Here is a 24,393-nt window from a genome sequence, read left to right on the forward strand (position 1 = left end):
TTAAGACCCCTGCACTTCAAAACATAGCTGAACCTGTGAGTTCCTGGGCAAACTTCGGAGCCCCTACCCCCACCCTGGGGTGGTTCCCATCCAGGAACTCACAGTGCCTTCCTCTAAGTCAAGCCTTGCTCCTGGACGTGCAGAGGTAACCCTGGGAAGAGCAGAGCATGCTGCACTCCTGCCCTCAGGCCTGGAGCCCCCCATCAGCGGGGTGCCAGTAACTCCAGTTTTTCTTTTAATATTTAGCTTAGGCATCATCACCTCCTCTGCAAAGTCTGCCCTGATCCACGCAGACTGGGCCAGTTCCTCCCACTCCCACCTCCCACAGCTCCCACAACCCCCTGGTCGTTCCTTTGAACCTTGAGAAGAACCAGGAACCAAGCCCTGCTTGTCACCGAACCCCACCCAGGACTGACTCCTATACTGCTGTAGCATTTGAGAGGAGTTTAATTATTTGAGTATAGAGAGGCCAGGACTCAGGAATGATTTTGAGAAGGAAAAATGGTTTATTAACGGCCGGCCGGACTCGGGAGCTTTCTGGTTGAATCCTGAGCCCTGAACAAGATTTTCAAACGTCTTTTATACAGAGAGGAAAGGCCAAATGGTCCCTTTGTTTCAGTTCTCGATAGGCTTTAATTAACATATGTATCTTCCACATCTTAGGTAAGCTTTTAGCAGGGACTCCAGATATTCTAGATAAGCTTTTAGCATATTAGGTTTTTGCATTTCCCCTAAATACTTAAAGTTTATAGCCCTTGCATTGTTAAACTGTTTCCTGGGGCTGGAGCCGTTGCCATTGTCCCTAAGGGCAGGACTGCAGCCTCTTACCATTCCACACCCACAAGTCAAACACCTTAGGTTATCTCTGAAGAGACAAAGAGCCTTCCACTCATAGCCCACATCAATACCAATGAATGCTTGAAGATTATTTGTCAGAAAAAGGGATGAAATGAGAGACACCCCCTTTTTAGTCCTTCAGTAGATAATTATGGACCACCTTCTATGTGCCGGCACCTTCTAGACAGTCCAGGAAATCCCTGTGGCTTTCACTCTGGTGGGACACAAGGGAGAAGAGCACGGAGGGCAGAGGGGATGAAGGGCAGTTAGCCGGGAGAGGCTGTGAAGGATGGCCAGGGAAGGCCTCTGAGGAGGGGACGTGTGACAGAGACCTGAATGAGACTTCCCATAGCTGGGGGAAGAGGGCCCAGCAAATGCAAACTCCTGAGGTTGGTGTGTTCAAGGAGCACCAGGGAGGGCCTGTGGTTAAGAGGCGTAAACAGGGGTGGTGAGTGCAGGAGACGAGGCACTGGGGTGGCTGGGCCAGAACACCTGGGGTTCTGCAGTTCCCTGAGGAGTTGTAGGAGAGGAATGGGGCTTTGAGCAGAGCCAGGCGCCACGCCTCTGGCTGCTTTCTGGAGAATAGACTGTGGGGGCAGGGGAGAAGGAAGACGTCTTACAAAGTCCAGGCCAGGGGTGCTGGGGACATGAACTGGGCTGTCCCCAGTGGGCTTGGGGAGAAGCCGCCTGATGTGGTTACATTTGGAAGGCAGAGTCAACACAGGCCTGGCTAGTGGATTAAGGAGGCGCCTGAGGGACAGAGAGGAATCTGGGCTCAGGCCAGGGTGGAGGCCTGTGCCTGGTATTTGCAATACCTGCCGGGGACAGCTCTGCAGCTGAGGCTCGTCCAATTGCCCTCCAGCGGGGGGTCCTCCCGGGATCTGCTCTGGAGGAGTCCTGGCACCCAAGCACCCACCTTGCTCTATTTCTGTGTCTTCGGGGAGGGCCAAGGCTGTGTCCACCCAGGCCTGCCCTCACGGAGCCCACAGTCAGGGGTGGGGCTGCGGAGGTGACTTCTGACCAGGACCTGTGCTTTCCAGATTTCCAACAAAGCAACCATAGCATGAATCACTTCTGTATTGGGATGTGGGCAAGTGTTTATGTACTTTCATTTCTGTCTTGTCCCAGGCTTCCTGCTGGCTTCTGGCTGGCCAAGGGGGCCACGCAGCCTTGGAGAAGGGTGGTCAGGGCATGAAGGGAATGGCTTGGGTGAAACTGATGTAGGTTATGGGTGGGGAGCTGTTCATATTTTCGTAGATAACCTGAGCTGTATGTTTTCTGAGCAGTGCCTTTGGGACAGTAAGAACTGCAGCCCTGCCCTTTGTAACTATGACAACAATTCCAGAAAGAGTTTAGCAATGCAAACTCTTTAAACTTTAAATATTCAGGGGAAAAGCAGACCAAATGTGCTAAAAGCTTATCTAGAATGTATGAAGTCCCTGCTAAAAGCTTACCTAAGATGTGGAAGATATATGCTAATTCAAGCCTATTGAGCACTGAAACAAAGAACCATTTGATCCTTCCTCTGTATAAAAGGAACTCAAAAATCTTGCTCAGGGCTTGGATTTTGGAATGAGAAGCTCCGAGCCCCGCCAGTCATAAATAAGTCATTTTTCCTTCCCAAAAATTATTTCTGAGTCCTGGACTTCCTATATGCAAATAATTGAACCTCTCGACTTCTACAACAAAACAAAGACTGAATAAGTAAGCTGAGTTTCTGGGAAAAGCAGCTTCCTCTCCAGAAAGGGTCCAGAGAGGGGGTTCTTGGTGGGGGACATTCTTAAGAGCAGCTGGAAGGAGCTTCAGAGCTGCTCTGGAAACAGAATTCTGAGCCCAGCACCGCCTGGCTCTGCCTGGCTCCTCCCGGCTCCTGCCGACTGTGAGATAAACATTCACTAGGCAGAAACCGCAGAGAATCCCGTAACCAGGTGGGCTGCCAGGATCTGGGGCCACCAGAAGCACCCTGGGCCCGAGGGGAGGATGCCCTTGGTCCAGAGAAACAGCAGCGAGGCCTGACCTTGTGCCCAGAGGCCTGGTGTATGGGGGGAGAGTTGGTCAGTGGACAGGCCTTTGGGAAAGTACATTCACCACACCCCAAATACACACACACACAGCAAAGGGACAGCAAAACCTCATTGGCTCCCTCGGGCACTTCATTTCCAGGCAGAACCTATCCGATGCCAACCCCAGCACTCACCAGGAAGGCCAGAGCACCAGCCCCGGGGCCTACCAGCCATGCCAGCACCAGGGATGGACAAGCAGCCCTGCCCCTCCCCAGCTCTGCCTGAGACCGAGAGACCTGGCCCCAGTGTGCTGGAGCGGGGGAAGGGAGCCCCTCCTCTACAAGCCTGGTCTGGGATTAGGGCCAGGCCATGGGGACCAAACCATCCACCAGAGCCAGCAGGCCTGGCTCAGTGTACACAGAGCTAGGCTCCAGATACACAGAAACCAAGCAAACACCTTCCAACAGAGCACCCTGTGTCTGGGGCTTCGCGAGGAAGGGTTGGAGTTCCAGGAGGGGGAGGTGAAGCTGTGGGGATCCTAACCTTCCCATTCCTGCCATGCTTGCCATTTTATCTCATCCTTATCCTCACTTTGACCATTAAGAAACATGCTGGTCCCAGCTCTGTTGGCAACATCCAAAGCATCATAGTCAGGAGCCAGTTGAACATATGCCTTCTTCTCTCCATCAGGCCTGATCAGGGTGTTGACCTTGGCCACATCAAGAATAGAGCTTCTTCCCAGCCCGATCCCACCAACCCCAGTGCTGGCACTGCTGAGATAGACAAGCAGGAGAAGGTCAAGCTCAACTTCAACATGACGGTGTCACCCAAGATCCTGCTGAGCAAGCCCATGCTGACCGGGGGCACAGGCTGCAGGGTTTTACTGTCAGACGTGCCACACTGCCCCATAAGAACCAACTCCTCCGTGCACATGGGCTCCAACGTGGAGCAGGATGCTGAGAAGGCCACATTTTGTGGGATCATTAAACTGAGTCCAGCTGGCTAATTCTAAATGTAAGTTATTGGACCATAAAAATAAAAAAAATGTGCTGGGAATGGATGTGACTAAAGTGGTTGAGCACCAGCTTCCCACGTGGGAGATGCCAGATTCAGTTCCCCGTGCCTCCTAAAAACAAAACAAAAATAACAAACAAACAACAAGCAAACAAACGGAAAAAAACAACTCAGGGGAGCCAATGTGGCTCAATGGTTGAGTGCCGGCTTCCCACACCTGAGGTCTCAGGTTCAATCCCTGGCCCCAGTACTGAGCTTCTACTCAAGCCTAACAAAATGAATTGGAGAGAAGCACTAGATTTGTTAGGATGGAATGTAGAAATCCTCTAGGCCTACAGAATCCAGAGCCCGAAGGTGGGAGCTGAGCAGACCTGTGGCTGCCACCCACATTCACACCCACGTACTTACACACACACACTCCTTCAACCCAAAGCATTCCGGTTCTCACTGGCTTAACATGCCCAGCCTTCTGTAAGAGTTTGCTTAAGCAAGGGATTCTCCCTCTTCCAAACCTCAAAGCCTGCTGCTTTAGCCCAGCTCCTTCAGTTTATAGGTCAGGAAACTGAGCTGAATGGGGCCTCACGTGCCTGAGGCCCCCCAGACGGCTTCCTGCCGAGCTGAGATAAGCAAGCGAGTGCTCTGGTTCCAGGCTGTCTGTCCCCAGGGAAGATCTGAGCTCACGGAAGAGAAAGAGGTAAACACTACAGGCTCCTGAGCAGCACAGGTGGCGGGCAGGGTTGGGGGAGAGGCGGGACAGAGGGCTGCTGGAGCTCAGGGGAGCACAGCCCTCGGAGCAAGGGATGGAGGCCTGGGTGATCAGGGAGGGCACCTGAGCATGTGGTGAGAAGGGGGTGGCAGAGGCACGGGCCATTCCAGTAACAAGAAAGTGTCCTGTAAAAATGGCCGAGGGTCCTGGAGCCCTGGCTGGGTGTCTGACCCTGTCCACGGGTGTGGCATGCACCGGCTTTTCTAGATGGTCCTCACTCTCCTATGCTGTGGAGTGTGTTGTTATCCCTATTTGACTGATTAGGAGACTGAAGGTAACCTGCTTAAGCTTAGAGCTTGGTCAGTGGCAGAGCCGCGACCTGTGGACTAACCACTGAATCGTGGCAGCTGAGGCTGCAGAGGCTGGTTAGGACCAGGCAATGAAGGGCCCTGCAGGTCAGGCCCTTTTACCTGCAGAAGGCAACAATGGTTTGGGAGCCAAGCATTGCCACATGCAAAGGGACAGATGAGTCAGCCAACCAGGTACAGGATGTCCTGAAGCTGCTAACACAAAGGCTCCTGTCCCAGCTGGGTCATCCCAGCACTCCCTTCGCTCCTTCTTCTGTCATCCCCTAATCCTAGCCTTATCACTCCAAGAGCAAACACCATTTGTTTGCTGACCTCGGCCCATCTGTCTCAGCCCCCCTTTAAGGATTTCACTCCCCTGAACGCAAGCTCTCGGCGGCAGCCGGTCTCTGCAGCAGCAGTCCTTAGACCCCCTGCGACAGAATCATCTGTGGTGCTTGTTCAGAACACTGACTGCCCGGCTCCGCCCCAGAGTTACTGGATGGAATCTCTGCAGGTGAGCCCCAGAAGTCTGCATTTCCAATAAGTTCCTTGGGGGATTCTGGGGCTCCCTAGAGTTTGAGAACCACGGGTCCAAAGGAAGAGCTCCATTGTACACCTCTTTTGAAACCAAGCAGGAGGCACTGGAGAGACACAAAGATCCATCAGCCACGGGCCTCTGATCTTCCAGCCGGGGAGGGCTGGGCTGGCCTGCCAGAAATTGGCGTGTGGAGGAAGACTCCTGGTTCCAGACATAGTTTGCTGGGAGACGTTGATCTCAGGTAGTCTGAGCCTTCATTGGCCCAGCTGACAAATTGTCAAGACCTGTGAGAATCTGAGACTCTTACTTACAAGCTAACAAGTTGGCCTACCACAGTTTGATGGATGCCTACGGAAGACACGAGACTCCTGATAGGAAAGATGTTCGAGATATTTCATCGAACAGAAGAATGCAGAGCAAATGTACATAGTTCACCACTATTTGTATGTGTAGTCCAGGGAATATATGCACGTATATGTTTGCAAATGCAGAAGATATCTCTAGAAGGATGCACAAGGAAGTGGTAGCAAGGGATGCTTCCTGGGAAGGCAGCTGGAGACTGGATTCAGAGGGCAGAGAGAGACTGACTTTTTCTCTACAGTCTTTGTCCTTTTTGAATGTTGAACTACACATCGCTTCCCAAAACATATATGTAAAATAAGTTGTTAGGAAAAAAAAGTTGAGCAATCAGTTCTGTCAAGAAGTCTGAATGGGCTGGGGCTGGGCCCAGCAGGATCTCACAGCCTGCAGCCCTTCTGGACCCTGGAGGCTGCAAAGAGCCTCCCTGAAAAGTTCCCTTCTCTCCCCAAAGCCATCCTGGGAAGCATCAGTCACGCATCTGCTGGGCATGTGCTCTGAGTCAGACGGTGGGCTGGGAGAAAATATAGACAATGAGGCCGGCCCAGCCCCCAGAAGCTCCCCAGAGTGTGAGAGAGCAGGTGCGGGGAGAGAGAACCGGCCCCAGGAGCAGAGGGCAGCAGTTAGGAGGAAAACATGCCCATGCGATGAGACGGGGACCAGTGAGGTCTTTGAAACGAGAGGGGCCTCCTTTGAAGTGCCGCTTGTTAGCTTGGCCCGGTTATCTAACGTCCCGGAGGAGCTTCAGTTTCCTCCCTCGTAAACTGCGGACGAAAGCCCTAGCGTGCCCGGAATGAGGTTGAGGGCATGGACCCTGAGGCCGGGGTAGCCCGGGCTTTGTTCACGGATCCAGCATCCACTTATATATATACATATATATAGGTACCAGGGATTGAACCCAGGACCTCATATGGGAAGCAGGTGCTCAACCGATGAGCTACACCCACTCCCCGAGGATTCATTTTAAAGCTGTGTCATGCAAGGCCAGTTACTGAAACTCTCAGAAACGGGGTCACTACCACCACGCTCACAGGGTTGGTGGGGTGTGACGTGCAGTGCTTGGCGTGCCGCAGGCCCTCCATAGTCGATCGCTGTAACAACCAGTGTGAGGATTAAATGTGACATGGCATAATCGCTGCACTGGACAGCCACCTTGGGGTGTGGCGTTTTATAAAAGCTCCTGCGGGAGCCCCCGTCTGCCTCTGTGTGTGGTGGGGAGGAGGGAAAGGGGAACAGGAGGGCGGTATCCCCAGGAACTGAGCCTCGAAGGCTGAGGAGTAAGGAAGGGGCAGCAGGAGGGCATTTCTGATGCAGAGAAAGCTGCTGGGAAAGGCCTGGAAGTGTGAACGAAGGGGGTGAGTTGAGCAGGGAGCGGTTCACTGGGGCTGGGGCAGCCAATCCGAGGAGCGAGTCGGAGGCGTGAGGCGGGCGAGGCCAGCAGGGGAGGGCAGTATGGGCAGGGCGGGGAGTGGGCCTGAGCCCCCCAGGCCAGGCCCGTACTAGGGACTTCCTGAGCCGGCCAACAGCAGGGCCCCAGGAGTGGAAGGGGACGGGACTGAAGCGAGGACACCCCTGAGCGGACAGTGAGAAGGGTGGGAATAAAGCTGTGCAGGCCTGGAGAGGAGGGGGCGGCAGGAGGACCACGAGGCTGACGGTGGTCCTCCTCTCAGGCCAGGGACCCCGCCCCGGTCCCACCATCGTTCAGGGTGTGGCGTTCACCCCGTCACCCCTGGAGGTGGGACACGATGGTGAGTCCAGGGTCCCGGGCTCAGGTCCCAACATGGACCTTGGGTACATCCCTAACCTCGGTGGTGGCTGAAACTGGCTCCTCAGCGATGACCGTGTCCCTATCCCTGGAACCTCACGTAGCAAAAGGGCCCCTGCCGATGCGATTGAGGTAAGGATCCTGGGATGGGAGGGTTGTCCTGGACGAGCCAGGTGGCCCAGTGGAATCACAAGGGTCTTCGTGAGAGGGAGGTGAGAGTCAAAGTCAGAGAGAGGAGATGCGGAGATGGAAGCAGCCTCTGGAGCCATCTGCTTCCAGGAAGAAAAGGCCACCGGCAGCCTCGGGAGGCCGAAAAGGCAAGGAAACGGATCCTGTCCGCGGAATGCAGGTCTGCTCACAGCTCAATTTTAGCCCCTGGACCCATTTCAGACTTCAGACCTCCAGAACTGTGAAATAATAAATCTGTGTTGTTTTAAGCCACTAAGTTTGTGGCTGTTTGTCACAGCAGCTAGAGGACACCGATGTGCCACCTCCCCTGCCAGCCCTGGCACCGGCGCCCGAACACAGTCCTGTGAGGGCCTCTGGAGCTTTCTCTTAGCTCTCCTGGGCACGGGCCTCTTCCCGCCTGGGTGAGAGTTAGTTGGGTCCCTTCTCCTCCACATGCCCAGGAACGTGTCGTGCTGAGACTCCTCCCTTGAGCCTTCCCGATCCGCTCTTCATCCTCTCTGCACCCCCACCCCCACCCCACCTCCCATCCCCACCACCACCACCCCGGCCTGGAAGGCTGATCTCTGCACCTCCCAGGCTCCCTTCCCTCTGAGCACCTGTGGGGATCAGCCAATGGGAGCAGGAGCCAGGAGAGTGGAAAGAGAGAGAGAGACGGGTGTTTATTCCCCACCCTCCCATCAGGCCCCTGTGGGGTGGCCTCCCCTAGCCACAGCCCTCACCTGCTCCCGTAACCCTGGTCCCTCCTCCTGGTCCCTCCCACTACTCCCTGATGTGTCCCTGTCCCCTGCTGCTCCTGTCCACACCTCTGTGAAGAGTTTCTTCTCTAAACTCCCTTCAGCAAACCCCAAGAGGCCACCGCATGCTCAGGGACCCTGACAAATGCAGGAGGTGGGAGTCTGCATGCCGGGTGGCTGCAGCATGCCTTAGGCTTGTGGACGCTGCTTGGTCTGTCTGTCTGTCTGTTGTCTGTCTGAGATGAAGACCTGCTCAGGGGCAGGAGGAGGCCCACAGGACCTTCTCCTGGATCCCCAGTGGCCCACATAGGCAAGAGGGAAGGCCTTAGCAAGGTGCGGAGAGCAGGAGGGGCCAGGGATGCAGGAGGAAAGCAGCCGGGCGGTCACCCCCAGCTCTGGACCCCGTTTCCCACACAGACCCACGCACAGAGAAGCCCCAGCTACATTTCTCCTCCTTCTCCTGGGGAGCAAGGGCAGGACAGGGGCTGGCGGTGCTGGGACTGGCGAGGCGCCACACCCTGGCCCCGCCCAGCAGGGCTGCCTCCCGGCCTGGTATCCCAGGGCCCGGCACCGCCAGGCCCGGCCTGGCCCGGCCCAGCCCCTGCTCTCCTACCCCATCCCACCGCAGAGCCTGCACTAGCCGGTGACTCACCCACCTCCCTCGCACCTGCCCCTTCCCTGACCCCGTCACGGCTCTGCACAGCTCCCAGCAGCCTGAGCGATGCCCACCAGCCACACTCTGCACGCCTGAGTCTCCGGCAGCTCGCCCCTGCCCCGGGAGGAATAGCTGGGCTGACATTCCATCTGGGCCTCCAGGGTGAGCCGGAGGTCAGGCCAGCAGCCCCACACGTACAACTCTGCCCACCCGGTCGATCAGGCACTCTCTTGTCTCTTTACCTCCATTCTGTCCATTCCTTTCAACAACCTTCCAAGGGAGATGGTCACCGCCCATTTTACAGATGATGAAACTGAGACTCAGAGAGGTTAAGTGACTTGCCTAAGGCCGCACAGGCAGGTCTTAGTGGAGCTGACTCTCCAAGTCCCCTACATTCTGCTACAGCACACCTTACCAGGAGCCGAACTCAGGGGACATGGCAAGTGGTGTGGGAAAGAGCCCTGGATTCCAAGCCCCATGCCCTGGATGAGTCCAACCCATTGGCTGACCTTGGGCAAGTCCCTCAGCCTCTCTGAAACTGCTCCCCTATCTACGTAACAGGGACAATGGCCTGCCCTGCCCACCTCCCAGGCCCACTCAGAGGTGCAAAGAGAAGGTGCAGAATTTGGAAAGAGCAGTTTGGCCGAGGGGGTTGCAGGATAGGTCAGAGGAGAGGGTGGTGTCCACTTTGCAGCCAGCCACAGCTTTGGACAGGGCAGGCTGCCAGCCCCAGCAGGCCTCAGCTTCGCCCCGCACCCAGCACCTGCTGTAGAGGAGGTGCTGGGGCCGCCAACGTGGTGGAACAGCGCCTCCTGGGGGCTGCACAGGGACTCGCCACCCAGCTACCAGGCAGATTCCTTCTTCCCGCCCTGACTTACTGCAGGTCTGACCCTCTCAGCCCGGAACGGGCAAGGCTGGAAGAAGCAGGAAAGTCAGGGGGCGCCTGCCTGGGAAAGGGGGCAGGCCCTCCACGCCAGGATGCCCCCTCCCCTCCCTGTGGACAGCAAAGGGGCATGGCGCTGAGAGTGGTACAAGAGAAAGCCCCAGGAGGGCTAGAGGTCCAAAGATGTGGATTCTAGCTGTGTGGCCCTAGGCATGTGTCTCTCCCTCTCTGGGCAACAAGGGAGTGGAGAAGGCAAACTCTAAGGTAAGAAAGATCCTTTCCCTTCCAGCTCTGAGGTTGTAGTTTATCAAGTTCCTTGTGTGTAAAGTGGCCACAAGAGGCCGCTGTAGCCACAGCTGTGAAGGAGGCTGGGGTTGATGGAAACTGCCCTTACCTTCCCAGATGAACTACCTGCCCTCCCCAGGTCCCTCAGCACACCCTCCTGCCAGAAACACAAGGTAGCCCAGGTGTGCAAAAACTGCTCAGAATATGATGGTCCCCTGAAGCCCAGTTCTACTGGGGGGAGCATTAGCGGGGCCCTTGGGAGATCAAGCCACAGGCAGCTGGGCAAACGAGAAGCATATCAAATGAGACCTGAAAACAATCCTGACTCCTCTCCAGGGGCTGGGCCAGGGTACAGTAAGGAAATCCCCTCAGCCTTGGAATCCCACGAATGCCGGCCTGAATCCAGACTCCCTCCTCCACTTGCCCTTCCCTTTAGCCACTGAACTTCTCTGAACAGCAATTTCTCCCCAAGTACACACCTGAGGGAGGGGGATACTCTGGGAGAGGATCAGGGTTTGCTGCCTCCCTCTCACAGCAGGTCTACACACGTAAGAAATGTACCTCTCAGTAGCTTTCGAGATCGCTCTAGAAATTTGACAGGAGAAAATTCCACAGTCTGATGTACCATAGGGGTTGGGGTGGGGGGGTGGGGGGTGGTATGTTACTGTTTGAGCCTAAGAGAAAACTCTGAACAGCTTTCCCCTGCGGCGGAGGGAAACATGACTTCTGGAAGAGCTAGGCGAGCCCCGAGGGGAGGAGAAAGCTTGAGGAATGCCGATTTTCTGAGCTGAGAGTTTAGGGGTGGTAAGTCTGTACAGCCAGAGGGTCCTTGATCTCCTTCTTGCATCAGTCATGCTTGAGAAGTATGTTCGTTCAGCACAGACGCAGACTCTCCACAAGGAGAAGTGACTTGTTGAGAAGTTAACCCAGCTAGTTCCTGCCTGTCTGCACTGCTGTCGCTGAGAACTGACTGGGGGTCTTCCCCGTCCAGGCGAGGGGACTGACGGGTCCAGGTGCTGCCAAAAGCACCTTCTTTAGAGCCAGGCCAGCCTTTGTCTCAAATATAGGCCCTGTCACTTATTAACTGTATGACCTTGGGCAAGTGTCACGGTCCTGAGACAGAAAGACCTTTCTCAAATTGTGGTTGGAGGAGATACTGAAGCAGCCTATCTAATGTGCCTGGGACGGTACCTGGGACGTAGCAGAGGCATTACCAATGGGAGTCGTTAAACTCTGAGTCTTTACTCTAACAATATAGTGCTTGCAGCACACGCTGCAAAGGAAGAAGGTACCCGGCTCAGGGGCACAATGGCACAATTGTGAAAACATTAGTGAGAAAATGGGGCTTGATAAACTCACACAGGTATTTGCTGGGACAATGGCAAGGCCCTTCCTTGAGTCTTTGCTGGGAAAGGGTGTCCTGGGGGGAGCACCAGAAGTCACCAGCATTTCCCACCCACCGTGGGACTCACCTCTGGTCAAAGCAGTCAAGGAACGGCGGGATGACGCAACCCCCTCTTAGAAACTCACAAAGCACTTTTTAATTTTTTTAAATTTCTCTCCCCTTCCCCGCCATCCTCCCCCCCACCCCAGTTGTCTGCTCTCTGTGTCCATTCGCTGTGTGTTCTTCGGTGTCCACTTGTATTCTTGTCAGCAGCACCCGGAATCTGTGTCTCTTTTTGTTGCATCATCTTGCTGCATCAGCTCTCTGTGCACCACTCCTGGGCAGGCTGCACTTTTCTCGCGCTGGGCGGCTCTCCTTACGGTGCGCATGTCTTGTGCGTGGGGCTGCCCTACACGGGGGACACCCCTGCGTGGCAGGGCACTCCTTGCACGCATCAGCACTGCATGTGGGCCAGCCCATCACATGGGTTAGCAGGCCCTGGGTTTGAACCGCAGACCTCCCATGTGGTAGGCGGACGCCCTAGCCATTGGGCCAAATCTGCTTCCCACAAAGCACTTTAAGAAAACAAGAGACTCTCCATCCCTTCTTTTTTTTTTTTTTTTTTTAAAGATTTATTTTTATTTATTTAATTCCCCTCCCCTCCCCCGGTTGTCTGTTTTCTGTGTCTTTTTGCTGCGTCTTGTTTCTTTGTCCGCTTCTGTTGTCGTCAGCGGCACGGGAAGTGTGGGCGGCGCCATTCCTCGGCAGGCTGCTCCCTCCTTCGCGCTGGGCGGCTCTCCTTATGGGTACACTCCTTGCGCGTGGGACTCCCCTACGCGGGGGACACCCCTGTGTGGCAGGGCACTCCTTGCGCACATCAGCACTGCGCATGGGCCAGCTCCACACGGGTCAAGGAGGCCCGGGGCTTGAACCGCGGGCCTCCCATGTGGTAGACGGACGCCCTAACCACTGGGCCAAAGTCCGTTTCCCTCTCCATCCCTTCTTGATGGAGCGGGAGCTCCCCACCCCACCCCCACCCCACCAAGAAGTCTGTTTCCTCATCGATTTCCCACCTCTTCCCTCAGGGGCCACCCGAGCCCCTTCACGTCCCACCCCCACCCAGAACCACCACCAGGTGGCCGATTCCTCCTCCCCACCACCCCGCCCCCACCCTCATGGCCCAGCTCCCTCGAAGATTCCGGGCCCTGAGGGGACTCCAGCCGGGCCTAAGCATGGTAGGTAAGGGTGGCACTGAGCGCTGTGCCCCAGAAGGAGAGAGTGAGAAAGTGAAGTGTCCCCAGGGAGGGAGAAGGCGTCCAATCCTGCCAGTCGAGCGCAAGCAGCTGCTGCTAATGGTAACAATGTCCCACCACCACCTGGACGTTGAACACAAACCCCCAGCCCCTCCAATGAGAAACACCAGCGCTGTGATTGGTGCTGACTTGCAGAGTCGCTGGAACACGAAACCACAGGTCCAAATCTCTGCCTCCAAGCCCAGAGGAGAAGAAAAAGAAGGGCCAATTTTACCCAGCCATCTTACTCAGAGATAAAACAGATAAAAAGGAAAAGGAACAGCCAGAGAAGTCTCTTCCTTCAGTTTTTGAGCACACGGGTCACGTTGGTTTTGATGCTGTCACAGGGGAGTTCACGGGGCTGCCAAAGCAGGGGGCCCGTTTGCTTCAGTCATCAAACATCACCAAGTCGGAGCAGAAGAAAAACCCCAGGCTATTTTGGGTGCATTGGAATTTTACAACTCAGAGATCTCCAACCACCAGAAATACAAGGGCTTACAGATAAATAAGCTGAGGATTATAATTCTTCAAACATTTTGAAAGTGAAGACTGTATCTGAGACATCTGTAGGTTTCAGAAGAAGAAGATGATGATGATGATGATGCTACCCCACCTCCAGTGATAGTTCCACAGCCAGAGCACACAAAATCAGTATACACATGGTCCATGATGGAACCTCTTCCTGTTACTCCAACCCAGGATATGGCTACCTCTCCCATCTCGCCTACAGAGAATACCACCACTCAGGTAGATGCTCTGACACGGAATACTGAGAAACAGAGGGAGCCTAAAATGTCTTATGAGGAGATCTTGGAGAAACTATGGCACATAGTGAGCATGAGCAAGCCTACAAAGAAATACACACGATTTGCAAAGATCAGGCAAGGTGCTTCATGTACTGTGTACAGTGCAATAGATGTGGCCACAGACAGGAGGTGGCCATTAAGCAAATGAACCTTCAGCAGCAGTCAAATAAAGAGCTGATTATTAATGAGATTTTGGTTATGACGGAAAACAAGAACCAGAATATCGTGAACTTCTTGGACCAGTTATCTTGTGGTTGCTGAACTGTGGGTTGCCATGGAATACTTGGCAGGAGGCTCTTTGACAGATATGGTGATGATATGGGCTACGTGTGGGGGCTGTACATCTCTTCATGAATACCCTGGACTGTATGTGTCAAACAATAAGAAACTGCAGCCCTGCCCTTAATAACCATGTCGACCACTCTAGTCCTGGAAAGCCAATTAAGTGATATAGGCTCTGTAGACTGGGACTATTCAGGAAGGATGCAAAGTAAATATGTCAATTCAAGCCTACCTGGAATGTGGGAAATATGTGTTAACTCAAGCTTATCTAGCACTCAAACAAAGCACCATTTGACTCTTCACTCCTACATCCTCTGTATAAAAAGAACCTGAAAATCTTATTTGGGGCTCAGGTTTTTTAACAGAAAAGTTCCCAAACCTGGCCGGTTGTAAATAAATTTTTTCCTTCCCAAAATTATTACTGAGTCCTGGCTTTCCATACACGATTATTGAATCTCTCTGCTTCCGCAATAGTGATGGAAACCTGCATGGATGAAGGCCACATTGCAGCTGTGTGCCATGAGTGTCTGCAGCCTCTGGAGTTTCTGCATTCAACTCAGGTCATTCACTTTCACAGAGACATCAAAAATGACAACATCCTGTTGGGAATGGATGGCTCTGTCAAGCTAACTGATTTTGGATTCCTTACCCAAATCACCCCCAAGCAGAGCAAACAGAACACCATGGTGGGAACCATGTATGGCACCAGAAGTTGTGACACGGGAGGCCTATGGCTCCAAGGTTGGCATCTGGTCCCTGGACAGCATGGCCATTGAAATGACTGAAGGGGAACCCCCATACCTCAATGAAACCCTCTGAGAGCCTTGTACCTCATTGCCACCAACGGCACTCCAGAGCTTCAGAGCCCTGAGAAGCTGTCAGCTATCTTCCTGGACTTTCTGAATCACTGTCATGACGTGGATGGGGAGAAGAGAGGCTCAGCTAAAGAGCTGCTACAGCATCCGCTTCTGAAGATTGCCAAGCCCCTCTCCAGCCTCACTCCGCTGATTGCTATAGCAAAGGAGGCAAGCAAGAACAACCACTAATGCCACACTCACTTCAGCCTCATTGTGCCAAGACTTCTGTGAAATAAATGCTCAGTTCAGAATTTCCAACCCTTCGTGCCCTTTCTTGCCTTGCTCCTCCCATTTCCCGGTCAAGAGCTCTCAAGACAGTCCTTGGGAGACATGTGCCCAGCTTTGAAGAGAACCGCAACTGGTATGACTAATCAGATCATGGCCGTTCCTAAATAAGAAATTTCCCTCCAAATTGTGGAGGTAAGAGTGGTTTTATTATCAAGGGTTTTTATGAATAAAATTGGACTCCTATTTCTACATAGCAAAGTCTTTTCCCCCCACCAAATCAGTTCTTGACTATATAAATTTATGGCTTGTTAACATTATCACTTTGTAATCAGTTGAAATTTCTTTAGTGCTGCTGTTCTGTGACTGAACTGCCCAAACACTTCGTTATACTTGGAACCTGAAACAGCTTGCAGGATGCCATGGGGGTTGATAATCTGCCAGGGACATGAAGTGGCTCAGCTTTGTGGACCAGGACTTTGGCTCCCATATTTTTCTTTATGTGTGTCTCTAGCAGCTGTTTGGGGAAACCTTGACCCAATAGTGCTTCCCATGTTATTTCCTGTGAAATGGTCTTGGGTAATGTAGCAGCTCTTGATTCCCTGCATTCCCTAGGCTTCTGCCCCCATTCCGTACTTGTTTATAACATCGGGAAGTCTCCTAGGGCGCATGGTGGGTGAGAGGAGTGCGAGAAGTCAGGGGGGAAATTGAGCTGATTTTAGAGCAAGGTGGAGCATCAGCACCTCTCAGCTGGGCTTGTGCCATGTTTTGAGAACTCATCCCTTTTGTCCATCCAAGGTAAGGAGCTGACTGATTAGCTCAGATCTTCTGATGGCTGAATCTTTGGGTCAAAGAGATGGGTCTGCAGATCTGAGACTACATGTTAGTTTTGAATGGATTTGGTACCAGGGTTGCTTTTGGTCCAGGACCTGAGATGATACCTTGCCAGCTGTGAGGGGACCCTGTTTGTAAGATGGGCATGGCCAACCTCTCTGCAAATGGAAATATTTGCACTAGGTGTTGGGGATGTTTGCTACTTCCTGCTGTCTTTGTGTCTGTGGTCCTCCATTATAGGACCCCTTACCTATCAGAAAGTAACAAAAGGAAGGAAGAAAGAAAGGGAGAGTGGGAGGGAGGGAGAGGAAGGAAAAGAAAGGCTCTAAAAATACCTGCAAATAAAGAAACAAGTTTTGTTTCATTTGAGCTTATTTTCTTTTTATTAACATACATTGTTAATGATGACAGGGAACATTCATTGGAAAATCCAAAGGCCCTTAGAATTCAAGAAGGGCATCCAGCAAGGGATGATTATGAAGAGGATGCTTTGAGCACCCTTCCCCCTTTCTGTACTGCAAACATTACTATTTGCTGTAGGTTTTGAATTTTCTTTGTTTCCTTTGAATTTACCTGAAGCTTCCATTCGGGCTGACAGAAGTTCCCTAGGAAAATTCCAGCAAGTTTTAGTCATGCTCTGGGGAACAGAGGGAAGGGATTTAGTTTTGTACATGTTTGGACATGAGAAAAGGGAGAAAGGCATGACCCTGGGGCTGAGGGAGCTGGCAACAGCAGATGTGAGCCCCCAGGGGCAGAGAAAGTTCTGAAAGATTGAGTCATAGATAGATTTTCTATGGCTCTGAAAGTCAGTGGAGACCACCTGCCCCAACGCCCTCCTTCCTTCATCACCACTCCATTTGTTCCACACACCGAGGCTCTTTGGTAAGGAACCTGAGGCCCAGAGACAAGAAGTAACTGAGACAGGGTCTTGCTGTTCTTTTGTGGCCACGTGCTTTCCAAAGATTTTCTGCTCGTGGGAGGTATTCCTCTCTGCACTCGGTAGGGACACCATGATCTTTTTGGGTGGCATGGGGCAATGACGAGGATGGGTTTGGATGTCAGACCAATCCAGATCCTCCAACAGCTGAGGTGCATCCTCTCTCAGAGCCTGAGTTTCCCATCTGTGAAGTTTTGCTGCTTGTGGGAAATAAAGTAGACAACTGATGTAAAGGCCTGCCTTACTTATGGAAAAGCATGAAGAGGTCCAGTGGCCGTAGCAATGAGGAAGGGGCGGAGGTAGAGACGGCGATGACAGAGATGATCACGTTGTTGTCAATGGAGCACACTCCTGGGGGGAGTAGGGAAGCCCAACCCAGGCATACAGCACTCAGCTGGGAAGGGGGAACCTCACCAGTGACGGGGTGTGACAGGTGCACACAGGCGGCTGTTGAAGCAGTAACATGGTCCAGCCCTGGAAGTTACTCAGAGAAAATGGGTACTCAGAATTTGACAGGCGATTCTCCCCAGTCCTACTACAGCTTCTAGAGACAGGAATGGAGACCTCTTTCCAAACTGTCTTATTTCCAGAGCCATTCTCCACCTGGGGTTTATCCCTTGGGATATGGTCAGGTCATGGCCCAGTCTCCTCATCGTGGCCCACCCAGTCAGTCATCCATGATTTGCCCCCCTATTCCCACACTCCGCATTATAGCCCAGGAGACATTTTCTAGTACCTTGATTATGCCACATTCAGTCTCACTTCCAGGCCTTCACAGAATCAGTTCCCGTGCCCAGAAACCCCCTGCCAGCCCCACCTGGCACATACACTGCAACTCCACCAAACCACCAGGATAAATCCCATGCATCCTTCAGGTCTCAGCCCAGCACTTCTTCCCTGGAATGTTCCCTGACTCCCAAAACTGGGTGAGGCACTCCTGCTGTGTGCCCCAAAAGTCCCTGGCCTTGCCCATAATGGTTGCTGTTACTTGTCTGTATCCCCCATGAGACTCTTTGGGGACAGAGCCTGTGTCCATCCGGGTCGCCGTTGCAGCCCCAACAACTAGCAAGTGCCTGCAGCAGAGCGGGCCCTCCAGGTCCAGGTTCCATGAAGGAGTCAACCACCTGTTAAAGGCAGTCAGGGGCTCCCCTCAGGGCTCTCAATGAGCAGAGAGCTCAGAGGAAACAGCATTTCTCCCCACTTCCACCCTATCAAATTCAACTCTTACAGTTTTGTGTTTCTTGATTCACTTCCCTGAGTTTTCCCTCGTCTTGACAAAAATTCCTTCTGACAATCCCCAACATGACTTAGTCATGCTGATGTGAATAGAAAGGAATAATGTTGGATGGGTCTGACCTGAGTTGTGAGAACGGCATGTCCCTGAGGCTGAAGGGCCTTGTGGCAGCAAAGGTGGATCAAGAGGCTCCTGGGTAGAGAAGGCTCAGGAAGATCACGCCTCCCACGGGTTATAAGGGCCAGAAGCAGAGAGTGTTGGTGCAGAGGGTCCTTGGGGACCATCTGGACCAGTGCCCTCATTCCTTCTTTAGTTGTTTGCTCATTCACTCCTTTAACAAGCTCAGGCACAGTGTCTTCTGGGGGAAACTGAGGCCAGAGGTCACAGAGGCCGCTCTTAGTCACTTGCACAGTTGTCTCAAAACAGCTCCCTCTGTTCATCAGAAGCCCACCTTTGACCTTAGAAAGAGCTAAAAATTGTTAGAGGCCAGATGGGTGGTTTGGAGTCAGGCCTTCTCTAAGTCTCAGTTTCCTCATGTGTAAATGGAAGCAACGATATCTATATCATGTGGAGGTTATGAGAAACAGATGAGATGTCATATGAAACGCCTCTGCCCCACACCCATCACAGGAGACCCTCTGCCTTCACGGCCCCCTGTGCCCTCCCATCATTGGTCTCATTCACCCCACTATTAAGCAACAACTCCTCTGGCCCTAGATGGTGAGCCCCACAAGGGCACATCCCTCACCTGTTCACAATTTTACTTATTCCCAATCCCTGACACAAAATAGACACCCAAAAATTCTGTGGAAAAAATGAATAAATGACCTAGTGTAGGAATAAAATAGTTAAGGACTCCAATTAGGTTTCCATTAAGAGGCAGCTTGGAGGACCCCTTGCCTTACCTTTCCTCGCTGTCTTTTAACCTCAAACCTTGCTGTTTCTTCTGGGTTTTGGTTTTTTATTGGTTCATTTCCTTGAACTTTTCTGTTGATTTTGTTAAAGCCCCCTAGAGAGTCACAGTTTTTCTCTGGCATAGAAAGAGGAAGAGAGAAGGGAAATGATTTTGTTCCTTCTTGGGCCTGAGATTGGGAAAGTGCACCATGGCCCCAAGGCCAGGTGGGCCAACAGCTGCCTCCACAAGAAGAGAGTCTCCCAGGAGAAGGGAAAGTCCAGGAGATCAAAGCTCTCAAGATTTACAAGTGTGGATATAATAGGGTGTTGGAGCCAAAAGGATCCTGAGAAACTATTCATCATCCTTGTTCCTTCCCTTGGCAAGCACAGACTAGGCCATTCCAGAGGAAACGAGATCCCAGGAAAGAATCCAGATATGGGAAGCCACCCATCTTAATCTCAGCTCTTCGTATGGACATTGTTTCTCATGTAGGACATTTCTGACAAGCTTCTGCTTATGGAAGTTGCTTGTCTCTATATCCAGTGGAGCTTTAATAATTGTTTGGGACCAGAGAGAGTAGGAATAAGAGCACCAGCTTTGGAGCCAGGCCAAACTGGATTTGAATCTTTGCTTGGTCACTTATAAGCTCTGTGGCCTTGCACAAGTACTTAACCTCTGTGAGCTAGAGTTTTCTCATCTGTAAAATGGGCATAATAACTCCAGCTTCATGAGGTCAGATTTCCCAGATTCAAATCCTGTTTCCACTGTTTAAGAGGTGTATGATCTTTTTGGCAAGTCACTTAATCTCTCTAAACCAAATTTCCTTGTGCATAAAAAGGAGATATGGGGAAGCAGATGTGGCTTAACTGACCGAGAGTCCGCCTACCATATGGGAGGTCCAGGGTTCAAACCCAGGGCCTCCTGGCCCATGTGTTGAGCAGGCCCGTGTGCAGCACTGCTGCGCGCAAGGAGTGCCGTGCCACACAGGGGTGTCCGCCGCACAGGGGAGCCTCACACACAAGGAGTGCTCCCCACATTGAGCTGCCACACACAAAAAAAGTGCAGCCCGCCCAGGAGTGGCGCTGCACACACGGAGAGCTGACACAGCAATATAACACAACAAAAAGAGACACAGATTCCCGATGCTGCCAAGAATACAAGCAGACACAGAGGAATACACAGCAAATGGACACAGAGAGCGGACAACGGGAGGGGGGGAAGGAAGGAAGTGGAGATAAATAATAAAATAAATCTTTTTTTTAAAAAAGGGAGATATGGACAGCATCATAAGATTGATGTGAGATTTAAAGAAGGTAATCCATAGAAAGTAGTAAGCACAGTATCTGGTACATAGTAAGTACATAGAAAGTGATCTAATCAAAAGACCCTATCGACAGTCAGTTTACAGGCACAGGAATAGGTTTACTTTAAGAACTGGATTTTCTGACAACCAGAAAAGACTCAAACAGTACAGCCTCCCTCACCTCCATCAAGCCATTGCTTACATCTCACCTTCTCAATGAATCTGACCTTGGCCACCCTACTTAACGTTGCAACCCTCCCCATGCTACCACACCACTCTAATCCCCCTTACCATTTCCTACTTCTTTTTGCACTTATCCTCTTCAAATGTATTTACTTATTTATTACATCTGTTGTTTCCTCCCCTTCTCCCCTGCCTATAATGTAAGCTCCATGCAGGTAGGAATCTTTGGCTTTTTTGTTCATTGATTTATCCCAAGTACCTAGAACAGTGTCTAGAATAGACAGAAATTGAATATGTATTTCTCCAATGAAATTCACTGAATGAATGATGTGAGAATCAGATTGGTTAACTGGCCTAGATGGGCCTAAAAGCAGTGAAAATTCAGCTCTTATTAAAATACGGAACTCTAGAAGTCCATCATGCTCTGATAAAATAGTTCAGTAAATTACCACCTTCACTTTGGAATGAAGTATCCATTGACAACATGGCTTTGGGGGACTAAGAGGCCACTGCCACTGGAAAATATGAAGGTAATGAGGAAATCAAGGACTGCGGAGTTGGATAGTTCTTTCTTTTTCTTTTCTTTTTAAAGATTTATTTTTTATTTATTTCTCTCCCCTTCCCTGCCCCCCCGCCCAAATTGTCTGCTCTCTGTGTCCACTCACTGTGTGTTCTTCTGTGTCAGCTTGTGTCAGCAGCACCCAGAATCTGTGTCTCATTTCTGTTGCGTCATCTTGCTGTGTCAGCTTTCCGTGTGTGTGGTGCCATTCCTGGGCAGGCTGTACTTTTTTTGCCCTGGGTGGCTCTCCTTACAGGGAGCATTCCTTGCGTGTGGGGCTCCCCTACACAGGGGACATCTCTGCGTGGCATGGCATTCCTTGCGCACATCAGCACTGCACATGAGCCAGCTCATCACACAAGTCCGGAGGCCCTGGGTTTGAACCTTGAACCTCCCATTGGGCCAAATCCACTTCCCAGTTCTTTCTAGTTGTACTGTGAAGCTTAAAGAATCACATGCTCGAAGTACTAAGTTCTTTTTTTTTAAGGATTTATTTTTATTTTTTATTTCTCTTCCCCTCCCCCCACCCCACCAGTTGTCTGCTCTCTTGTGTCCATTTGCTGTGTGTTTTGTGTCTGCTTGCATTCTCGGTGGCACCAGGAATCTGTGTCTCTTTGTTGTGTCATCTTGCTGCGTCAGCTCTCCATGTGTGCGATGCCACTCCTGGGCAGGCTGCGGTTTTTTGGCATGGAGCAGCCCTCCTTGTGGGGTGCACTCCTTGCACATGGGGCTCCCCAAAACAGCGGACACTCCTGCTTGGTAAGGCACTCCTTGCACGCATCAGCACTGAGAGAGGGCCAGCTTACCACATGGGTCATGAGGCCCTGGGTTTGTACCCTGGACCTCCTATATGCTAGGTGGATGCTCTATCAGTTGAGCCACATCCACTTCCCTCAAAGCACTGAATTCTTCATCCTGTGCAAGTACTTGTCAGAAGACCAAGTACTAACCATGATTATTCTAAAAAGCTCTCTCCTGTCTTATTGTTACAAGGCAGAGGTAACTCCTAATACCAAAGCCAGATAAAGACACTACAAGAAAAGAAAATTATAGACAAATATCTCTTATAAATATAGATGCAAAGTCCCCAACAAATTACTAGTAAATCCAATCCAACAGCACATTAAAAGAATTATATTCCACACCAAATGGAATTTATTCCAGCTATGCAAGGGTGGCTCAAGATAAGAAAATCAACTAATATAACATACCACATTAACAAAACGAAGGGGAAAAAAAACACATGATCATCTCGTTTGACAAAGAAAAGACATTTGACAAAATCCAGCATCCCTTCTTGAAACACTTAGAAAAATAGGAGTAGAAGGAAACTTCCTCAATATGGTAAAGAGCATATATGAAAAACCCCACTGCTAACATCATGTTCATTGGTAAAAAACTGAAAGCTTTCCTTCTAAGATCCAGAACAAGACAAGGATGCCCACGGTCACCATTATTAGTCAACATTGAACTGGGAGTTTTAGCCAGAGCAATTAGGCAAGAAAGAGAAATGAGCCATCCAAATTGGAAAGGAAGAAGTAGAACTTACACTATTTGCAGATGATAGGATCCTCTGTATAGAAAATCCCAAAAAACCTATAACAAAACTATTAGAGCTAATTAACAAGTTCAACAAAGGGGCAGGGTACAAGATCAACACACAAAAATCAGTAGTGTTTCTGTATACTAGTAATGAGCATCTAAGGAGGAAATCAGGGAAAAAACTCCATTTACAATAGCAACTAAAAGAATGAAATATCTCAAAATAAATTTAAACAAGGATATAAAGGACTTACATATGGAAAACTGCAAAACTTTGCTAAAAAGAAATCAAAGAAAATGTAAATAAATGGAAGGATATTACTTGTTCATGGACTGGAAGACTAAGTACTGCCAAGACGTAAATTGTACCCAAAATGATTTACAGATTCAACACAATCAAAATTCCAACAGCTTACTCTGCAGAAATGGAAAAGCCAATCATCAAATATATCTGGAAGAGTAAGGGGCCACTGAATAGCCAAAATATTCTCAAAAAAGTAAAACAAAAGTTGGAGGACTCACACTACCTGACTGGAAAACTTATTACAAAACTACAGTGGTCAAAACAGCATGGGGGGCAGCGGACTTGGCCCAGTGGTTAGGGCGTCTGTCTACCACATGGGAGTTCGGTGGTTCAAACCCCGGGCCTCCTTGACCCATGTGGAGCTGGCCCATGCGCAGTGCTGATGTGCGCAGAGTGCCGCGCCACGTAGGGGTGTCCCCGCGCAGGGAAGCCCCACACGCAAGGAGTGCGCCCCGTAAAGAGAGCTGCCCAGTGCAAAAGAAAGTGCAGGCTGCCCAGGAATGGTGCAGCCCACACGGAGAGCTGACACAACAAAAAGAAACACAGATTCCCCTGCCGCTGACAACAACAGAAGCGGACGATGAAGACGTAGCAAATAGACACAGAGAACAGACAACTGGGGTGGGGGGGGAGGGGAGAGAAATAAATAAATAAATAAAGCTTTGGAAAAAAAAAAACAGCATGGGATGGCACAAGGATAAATATATAGACCAATGGAATCAAATTGAGAGTTCAGAAATAGATTCTTATATCTATGGCCGATTGATTTTTGATAAGGCTGCCAAGTCCACTCAATTGGGAACAAATAGTCTTTTTCGACAAATGGTGCTGGAAAAACTAGATATCCATAAGCAAAAGAATGAAGGAGAAAAAAAAAAGAAGGAAGGAAGATACCTATTTTATACCATATTAAAAATTAATTCACAATGAATCAAAGATCTAAATATAAGAACTAGGGCAATAAAACTCCTAGAAGAAAACAGAAGGAAGTACCTTCAGGATCTTCTGTTAGGCAATACTTTCTTGGACTTTATATCCAAAGCACAAGCAATAAAAGAAAGAAAAAAAAAGATAAATTAGACCTCATCAAAATTTAAAATCTTTGTGCAGCAAAGGACTTTATCACAAAAGTGAAAAGACAGCCTACTCAATTGAAGAAAATATTTGGAAATCATATATCAGATAAAGGCTTACTATCCAGAATATTTAAAGAAATCTCACAACTCAACAATAAAGAGACAACCCAATTTAAAAATGAGCAAAAGACTTGAATAGACATTTCTCCAAAGAGGTTATATAAATGGCTATAGTGCACATGAAAAGATGCTCAACATCATGCTATGAGGGAAATGCAAATCAAAACCACAATAAAATACCATTTCACGCCCACTAGAATGACTACTATTTAAATGTAAAATTACAAGTGTTGGAGAGGATGTAGAA

The 24,393-nt window shown here is 50.7% G+C and overlaps 1 long non-coding RNA gene and 1 pseudogene across 1 annotated transcript; both read left to right on the forward strand.

Moving 5' to 3' along the window:
• Positions 1-4,305: 4,305 nt before the first annotated feature.
• On the forward strand, positions 4,306-8,004 carry LOC139437167 (uncharacterized). The gene is made up of 2 exons (XR_011646882.1): positions 4,306-4,548; positions 5,260-8,004. It is a non-coding gene; the product is annotated as an uncharacterized lncRNA (long non-coding RNA).
• A 5,054-nt stretch (positions 8,005-13,058) lies between these two features.
• Positions 13,059-15,123, forward strand: LOC101435705 (serine/threonine-protein kinase PAK 1-like; annotated as a pseudogene).
• The last annotated feature ends 9,270 nt before the right edge of the window (positions 15,124-24,393 follow it).

Source organism: Dasypus novemcinctus, chromosome 21 (assembly GCF_030445035.2).
Source record: "Dasypus novemcinctus isolate mDasNov1 chromosome 21, mDasNov1.1.hap2, whole genome shotgun sequence".
Lineage (NCBI taxonomy): Eukaryota > Metazoa > Chordata > Mammalia > Cingulata > Dasypodidae > Dasypus > Dasypus novemcinctus.